Source organism: Podarcis bocagei (assembly GCF_964188305.1).
Source record: "Podarcis bocagei genome assembly, chromosome: 4".
NCBI classification, from domain to species: domain Eukaryota; kingdom Metazoa; phylum Chordata; class Lepidosauria; order Squamata; family Lacertidae; genus Podarcis; species Podarcis bocagei.
The window spans coordinates 18,027,310-18,035,119 of record NC_138128.1 but is presented as its reverse complement, the minus strand read 5'-3'; the positions used below and the strand labels follow the sequence as shown (position 1 = coordinate 18,035,119).

Sequence of the window (7,810 nt, the reverse complement as noted above, 5' to 3'; positions counted from 1 at the left end):
GAGGGTGGGAGAGCGAGCCAATCAGGGCGCGGAACTGGGGAAGGAGGCGGGGCGTTGACCATGTATGGGAAACAACGGGGCGGGGAAAAGGGGGAAACTATTCCAGGCGCTGAGAGACGAGAGAGAAACAACCCCGGAGGCGGTGTTCGCGCTCGCTTGCTGCTGCTGTTGCGTTCGCTGCTCCGGTGAAAGGAGCTGCTGCTGCGGAGCGAGCCAGGGGTGCAGCCACACCTGCAACAGCTGCGTCGCCCGCATCGCCAGACCGGCTCTCAGGTAGGCGAGCGCGCCGACAGCAGCAGCAGCAGCAACCCTGCTGCAACCAGCGCCGCTTGTGCGGGGTGGAAGAAGCAGAGCTGGGATATCTCTTTCTTAAATAGGATAGTTATTTCCAGCGCTTTTGAAAGAACGGCGCAAGGGGTTGCGTTTGGCGGTGTTCTTAAAAAGATTTTTTTTTAAGAAAAAGGTTCCCTTGCTGCTCAAAAGAACGGCACGCTGCTCCTTTTTCTTTTATCGCGGATGCCAGATGTTTCAGGCAAACAACTTAAGCCACTTTCGATCTCTTAGGAAATGCCGCCTCGGTTTCGTAGACGCGGCTTTGCGAATCCCTCCGAGGCACTGATAAAGAGCCGCGGCTGTTTTCTTCCCTCTGGTGCCTAAGAGGGTGTATATATATTCTTGTGTCCGCATATTATGCAAACGAGACGCGTTTCCTCAGAAACAAAAGCCAAACTAAGCCCTGCGATCTTTTCTTTCTCTTTCTTTTCCTCATCGGGATTTTGGCCAATGCCCGATTTCTCTGAGTCATTAGAGAAAATGCTCCTTTTACTCGTTTTCACCCATTGCCATTCTCCGTAAGCGGCGATTCACATGTGCTCTTTGCTGGGAGTCATTCAGACAATGCTGCCATTTACTGTAGGAAATGTGCAGAACTTTAAAATGTAACGCTGAGAAGTAGCATTTTAGTGTTCGTGGGTGCGTCTCTCTGTGTGTGACAGAGGCGCTATTATTGCTGCCTCTTAATATGTATCACCTTAGATTAGGCGCTCTTGATATTTGTTCGAGATGCTATCTGTGTTAATTTCATACCTATCTCCTCCTACGGTGGCCTCTGCTGCATAGCATCAGGGTTTCTCTTAATGAACTGTTTTTGAAACATGTTGGACGTTTTATATTGAATCTTTGTGTACAGTATATTGAATATCAGTCCAGTAAAAGTATCCCCAGCCTATGGGCATTGTATATTTTCATGTCTATTGATAGAAACTGAAATCGGTGGCAGTTTTGCCATTGACTTAAAGTGCATCATTGTTTAGTAGTTCTAGCTGCTGTTAAAAGAAGAAAATGAAAATGAGTTCTCAAACTGTGTATTAAACAATCTTACCAACAATAGGAAAGGAGGTGATGTAGAGGGGGTGAATTATGCAGTTTTAACAAGCCATCTACATTTGGGTCTCCAGTACACTTAAGGTTATAATTCTCTGTACGCTGTCTTAGGAGTATGCCCCATTCAACACAGATGGGTTTACTTCTGTGTAGAGACCTGGTTGTGTGCTGAGAAACTTGGATCTGCAGCCTAATTCTGGAAATGTTTACTCAGAAGAAGGCCCTTCTGAATTCATTGGGACATACTTCTGGATAAGTGTGCAGAGATTTATTCCTATTAATCAGTGAGTCTGCTTTATATTATGCTTCCAATTATATAATCTGCATGTCTCTAGATGGTTGCTAATGCATGCCACTTGCAAATACGAGACCCATCTTTGATTAGAACTTTGGAAGTTTCACATTTCATGTGAAATTGCAGAACCAAAAGTTGGTGTTTAAAATTAAGCCAGGGGAAAGAGAATCGGGAATCTTTCATACTAGTTGCATCAGATCATTGACCCTGTCAACCAGTGGTGATAACGGAGAACTACTCTGCAGAAAATCTGTGTTACCTTTGAAACTGCTGCCTTTGAAACTACTGCCTCTGTACAGTGCAAGTGAGACTTCAGCTATATTGGACAGCAGCATAGTGTGTCATCATTCATCACTTTTCCCCATTTGACAAAGAGTTAGAAGCAAGAACGTTATGAAATGCATCTGAATGTTACACCCTCTTAAGAAGAAGAAAAATCTCCTTAGCGTTCTAGTCTTCACATTTCCCCCCTTCTTCCCATAGTTAATCACAGAGTGCTTCTCAGCATTGTGTTCTGTGATGCTACTTGTAGGCTAAAGGTGAAGTAATCCTATGACAGAGAAATGCAGACATTTCAAGTTTCCCAGCGTTGTGTTTTTCGGAACAGTCCATGAGATTATGAGAAGATTTCAAGTGTTGAAAGGAGCAGATGTTGACATTTTCTTAAGCTTGACAATTTACGCTTCCAAACTGTATTTAAGCCAAAATAATAATAGGAAACCAATGTCAGTAGCGCCTAGGTGAAAATAAAAGATTGCCTAGGGTTTTGTTTTGGAAGTTTCTGTCTTTTGGGTTTTTTTTAGAGGTGTAATCCTAAATGTGTTTACTTCAGGCGATGTCCTTATCCCAAACCACTGGTCCATCTAGTCCAGTATTTCTACACTGGAAGTAGCACTCAAAGGCTTCAGACACCTACCTGGTGATGCCAGTGATTGAACCTATTACCTTCAGCTTGTGGAACAGATGTACCACTGAGCTACAGCCCTTCCACATAGTAAATAAGCTCAGATCAGTTCAGCAGAACTTATTCCCTTAGGATGGAGCCAATTTATATTCTGAAACCTTTCATGCAGTGGAGAGTAAAGCTCTGTACATCATTAACAAATGTAATTGTTGCCGTCTGTGAAATTACTTTGGAGTAACTGATGAATTGCAGCACTTGGACTGGCCCATTTGTTTTGCTGTACTCCTCTAGAATGCACTGCCCTTTATATTCACTCTGACACCTTGTCAGATGCCAAAAATCCACCTAATTAGACAGGCTTTTCCAGAAAGACGAGTTGACCAGCAGGCAATATCAGATTTCTTCTGGAAACTTGTTTTTCTATATCATATTTACTGTATTTTCAGTGTTGTACGCCACAGTGATAGTTGCTAATATTTAACAGTCTTCAGGATTTGCAAATACTCCCTTTGAACATAGCAATGGGTGCAGCGGTCTATATGCCTGGCCCTGAGTATGTATGTGCACTGGCACAAGGTTTTGAGGATTAAGCCATAGCTCATATTTTGGTGCTTAGATTATGCTTTATATTCATGTTCCCCACTCCAGCTTTTGGGGGCCCATATCTTACATTCCCACAAGTTTCTGACTGCTGTTGCCTTTGGTTTATCCTTCCCCGCCCCCCCCCCCCCAATCATGCACAAATGAGCTGTAGTAGGCATACGGAAGACAGGTGAACTGAGTACTGGTTACACATCTAGAGCTACTGCTTTCGGTCTTGCTTGCAGTTTTCCCATGGACATCTGGTTGGTCACTGGGAGAACATGATGCTGGACTTAGATGAGTCTTCTGCCAGCAGATCTTTTCTTAGGTTGCTGTCCAGTGCCTTTGCATTGGCCAACTTGAGGTTCCATAAGAGCAACAATAAGGAGTTCATCTTTCTGCTCAATCAGGGTAGCTCTGAATGTAGCTACTTCTCTGTCCAATTCATGCCTGTGATCTCAGAATAATGGGAGGTCACCTAAGTCCCGCCTTTCATAACCTTGCGCCTCTGGCTGTTGTTGGACAACATCCCCAGCTAGCATAGCCAGTGGTCAAGGATGATAGGAGCTGTAGTCCAGCAACAACAAAATCCCTGATGGATGGTCCTATAGCCTCTGCACCTCCCCATAGCAAAGCCCATGACCTCCCAAAGTGGTCTGTTCCAATGTCTGACTCGTCTTCCTGTTAGGCCATTTAGACACAGGGTGTGTTTGGACATGGGGAATATTGCATTCATTTTCCTGGTTGTAGTGCTAGCATTTCGGTTCCATTTTCTAATGTCCTTTCACACTGCAGTATAACCTGTTGGGTTATGCAGATGCAGCTTTTGGACCCAATATATTGCCATGCTGCAGCTAAATTTTGTTTGGCAACTAAACATCGGTAGGCACTTTCTGTCAGTAATGGGTGTTATTGGACAGCGTAGCTCTCTCCCATGTTTTCTGCATATGTGTGCTTCTGTTCCCCCATGAAAATCGCAGGAAAGAACTGCATTCTTATGTACCACCCACAGTTCTATCTCTTGTTCTGATTTAAGGGGACTGCCAGCTGTTTTTCCCCCTTAGAATCAAATACCAGCAAAATCAGCCCTGCATATACATGTGTCCTTAGTTTCCCTGAAGTGCAGTTTACATCATGTGAACGCTCAAACATAATGCAGAAATGAACAAGTTAGGGAACCATCAGAGGAAATGGAATAAACTTCTGTGTGAATGCAGCCGAAATTTGCTTCCACTTATTAGTTCTAGACTTGCTTTACAAGCATTGGAGAATAAGCCTTCTCCATCTCCTGCATGACAAACTGCTGTAGCTTTGAAGATAGCATGAAGCAGGTTTTTATTATGACATGAGCTTTTATAAATTGCTACCTGATTAAAGAACTCTTAGTGGGTTAGTTATATGAGTTTGATTAATTGTGAATTTTGATGACTAAATTATTGATTAAAACTGCACACACTTACACATGAACAAAAGGCATAGTCCTGAAGGCAGAAAACCAAACTTATAGGTGATGCACCCATGATTTGTAGAAAGCACTGTTTTAACTTTACTACATCAGGGAATGCCATTTCTATGATGGCAGCTACCATTTTTGTAAATATTTTAATTTTTAAAAACCCCAGTCCTGCCCATAAGGCAGGTCATCATCAGTTTTCATATTGATCAGCTGAACATCGAAGTTCTACAATAAACCTCTGTTTCTGTAGGTTTCCATACTGTACACCTTCTGTGTTGGTTTTAGACTTCCCCTTCCATCCATGGAAGGATGCAAAACCCACTGGAGCAAGGAGTGGAGGTTGTTTTTTAACCTTTATCCCTTTCGCAATTCCCACCTTCGTTTCCCACACCATTCTGGAGGGTCGCTTAACCATGCAGAGCAGATTCTTAGGAGGTACGGGACTGAATCCAGTCCTGTGTGCATGGAGTTTGGCTTGAACAATGAAGCATCTCCCTCTTCTCCTTGCACAACCCCCAAATCTGCTCTGGGTGGTGGTGGTCGTCGTCGTCCCCCCCCAACCTCTCTGGAGCACAGAAGGCTGCAGAGTAGAGGAGAGATACGTTTCCTTGCTCAGGCAGAAGTCTGTTGCACAAGCAGAATGACAGTGTGCAATGCAACCTTCAGAAATGGGTAAAAATTGCTTCTCTCTATCACCTAGTATGAGTGATGTGGGTGGCGCTGTGGGTTAAACCACTGAGCCTAAGGCTTGCCGATCAGAAGGTCGGCAGTTCGAATCCCCACGACGGGGTGAGCTCCTGTTGCTCGGTCCCTTCTCCTGCCAACCTAGCAGTTTGAAAGCACGTCAAAGCGCAAGTAGATAAATAGGTACCGCTTGGGCGGGAAGGTAAAGGCGTTTCAGTGAGCTGCTCTGGTTCGCCAGAAGCAGCTTAGTCATGCTGGCCACATGACCTGGAATCTGTCTGCGGACAAACGCTGGCTCCCTCGGCCTATATAGAGCGAGATGAGCGCGCAACCCCAGAGTCGTCTGCAACTGGACCTAATGGTCAGGGGTCCCTTTACCTTTTTACCACCTAGTACAGTGGTACCTCAGGTTACAGACGCATAAGGTTACAGACACTTCAGGTTACAGACTCTGCTAACCCAGAAATAGTACCTCGGGTTAAGAACTTTGCTTCAGGATGAGAACAGAAATCGCACAGCGGCAGCAGGAGGCCCCATTAGCTAAAGTGGTGCTTCAGGTTAAGAACAGTTTCAGGTCAGGTTCTTAACCCGAGGTACCACTGTACACTTGCAGAAGTGACTTGTTCTCCTGCCAAATCTGGATCCAACCCTTTCTCTTCGCAGTAACACATAGGTGTCCCACTGAGGCAGGATATTATGTTCCTTTTATCTTTCATTCCTATTTACAGGAGATCCAAGAAGTCCCTAAGGCACACTGAACACACAAACGCACACCAGAACCTCCTCCCTCCCGTCTACTGCAGCTTCTTGAGTTGTATCGGAAGCTTTTCTAAAGGTCCCCCGAGTTTTTCAGCAGGGCTTGTTGTCTGGAGTGGAAGTCTGCAGTCAGAAGTAGGAGAGGAGTGCTTGCAAGCTTCGTTCTGCCTTCAGATGTTCCCCATGTGGCCTTTTGGATCCCAGCCCCTTTATTCTTGCCTTTTAAAGTTTATCCTAAAGCTCAAAATATCAATTGAGCATCACAATCCTAAACATGTTTTCTCAGGAAGTGTGTCTCATTGACTTGCATGGCTTATTGGCTCCAGCTCGTGATATCAAGGGGGGAGCTTAACTTTAAGCTCGGATTCAGACAATGCGCTAAGTCGAACCTTGGCTTAGCTCAGCACACCAGTCAGGGTGTTTTCAGATGTAGAGAATATTGATTAGTTTCCCCGATTATTATACTATTGCTTCTATCCGGTTTACTAATGTTCCTATCAGACAGCATTACCTGTTGTTTTATGGAATGGCAGCTTTTTGACTGATGTGCCGCACTAAAAGTAATTCACACCAGTGATCGTGTTGTGACGCAACAAACATTATTGGCTGACATCTCTGTTCCCCAACCCTTTCCACACATTTGTGTTTCTGTTCCCCCACAATTCCCCCATTAAAACGGCAGGGGGGAAACTGTGTACTGCTCCAGATTTTGGCACTTTACTCCAGCTATTTTCCTGGTTATGGGGGCTGCAAACAGATTTGTTCAGGAATCAAATAACATGGAAACACATGCTATATTCTATCACTTTACTCCTGCAATTTTGGAGGCTAATGGGATTGCAAACAGATTTTTTTTCTGACAGCTGTTGGCATGGAAGTGAGCTCAGGGTTCGAAATTAGCAGGGCACCAGGCGTGTTTTTGCAACTAAAGATTCTCCATTTGTGAACACCTCCAAAAGTCTGGGTGCCATTTTTTGCACCTGGCTGACACGCAAGAATTACTGAAATGGATGTACTTTGAAGATTCAAAGTATATGTTAAAGATAGACATTACGTTAAGGCATGGGTAGGCAAACTAAAGCCCGGGGGCCGGATCCGGCCCAAACACCTTCTCAGTCCGGCCCGCGAACGGTCCGGGAATCAGTATGTTTTTACATGAGTAGAATGTGTCCTTTTATTTAAAATGCATCTCTGGGTCATTTGTGGGGCCTGCCTGGTGTTTTTACATGAGTAGAATGTGTGCTTTTATTTAAAATCCATCTCTGGGTTATTTGTGGGGCATAGGAATTCGTTCATTTTTATTTTTATATTCAAAATAGAGTCCGGCCCCCCCACAGGTCTAAGGGACAGTGGACCAGCCCCCTGCTGAAAAAGTTTGCTGACCCCTGTGTTTATCAATAAAGAGTAGTTTTGAAAACTGAAGTATGCTATCTATATTTTTATTGTAAACACCAAATTAAACATGTAACAACAATTTCTGCTAAAAATGTGATATTAGCGATGTGTCACTTATGTGAATTGCGTATTAATTCATGCTTATCAAAATAATAAAGAAAAAGTGGTTTCTGACCCACCCACCCCTCGTGGCGACTAGACATTCTGTTTCGGTGCCCACAACCCAGTCCCAGAAGCCATTTGGCTCCTAGCTTTTCTATCCCAGTTTCTAACTGAAATTTGAGCTCCAAATTCTCTGTATGTTTCACTAGACTTCCAGAAATGGCCTATACTTCATGTGAAAGCACAAAAATTA

At 44.1% G+C, this 7,810-nt stretch overlaps 1 protein-coding gene and 1 long non-coding RNA gene across 2 annotated transcripts in view; both read left to right on the top strand.

The window, feature by feature from the left end:
* The window catches only part of LOC308585209, a 493,513-nt gene that overhangs the window by 360,557 nt on the left and 125,146 nt on the right, over positions 1-7,810 (top strand). The gene's annotated exons all lie outside the window — the stretch shown is intronic.
* SERPINI1 (serpin family I member 1) overlaps positions 117-7,810 on the top strand; it is a 105,303-nt gene continuing 97,609 nt past the window's right edge. Inside the window, exon 1 of the mRNA XM_081190660.1 lies at positions 117-273. The gene's annotated coding sequence lies outside the window, so the exon portion shown is untranslated. The remainder of the gene's footprint in view (positions 274-7,810) is intronic.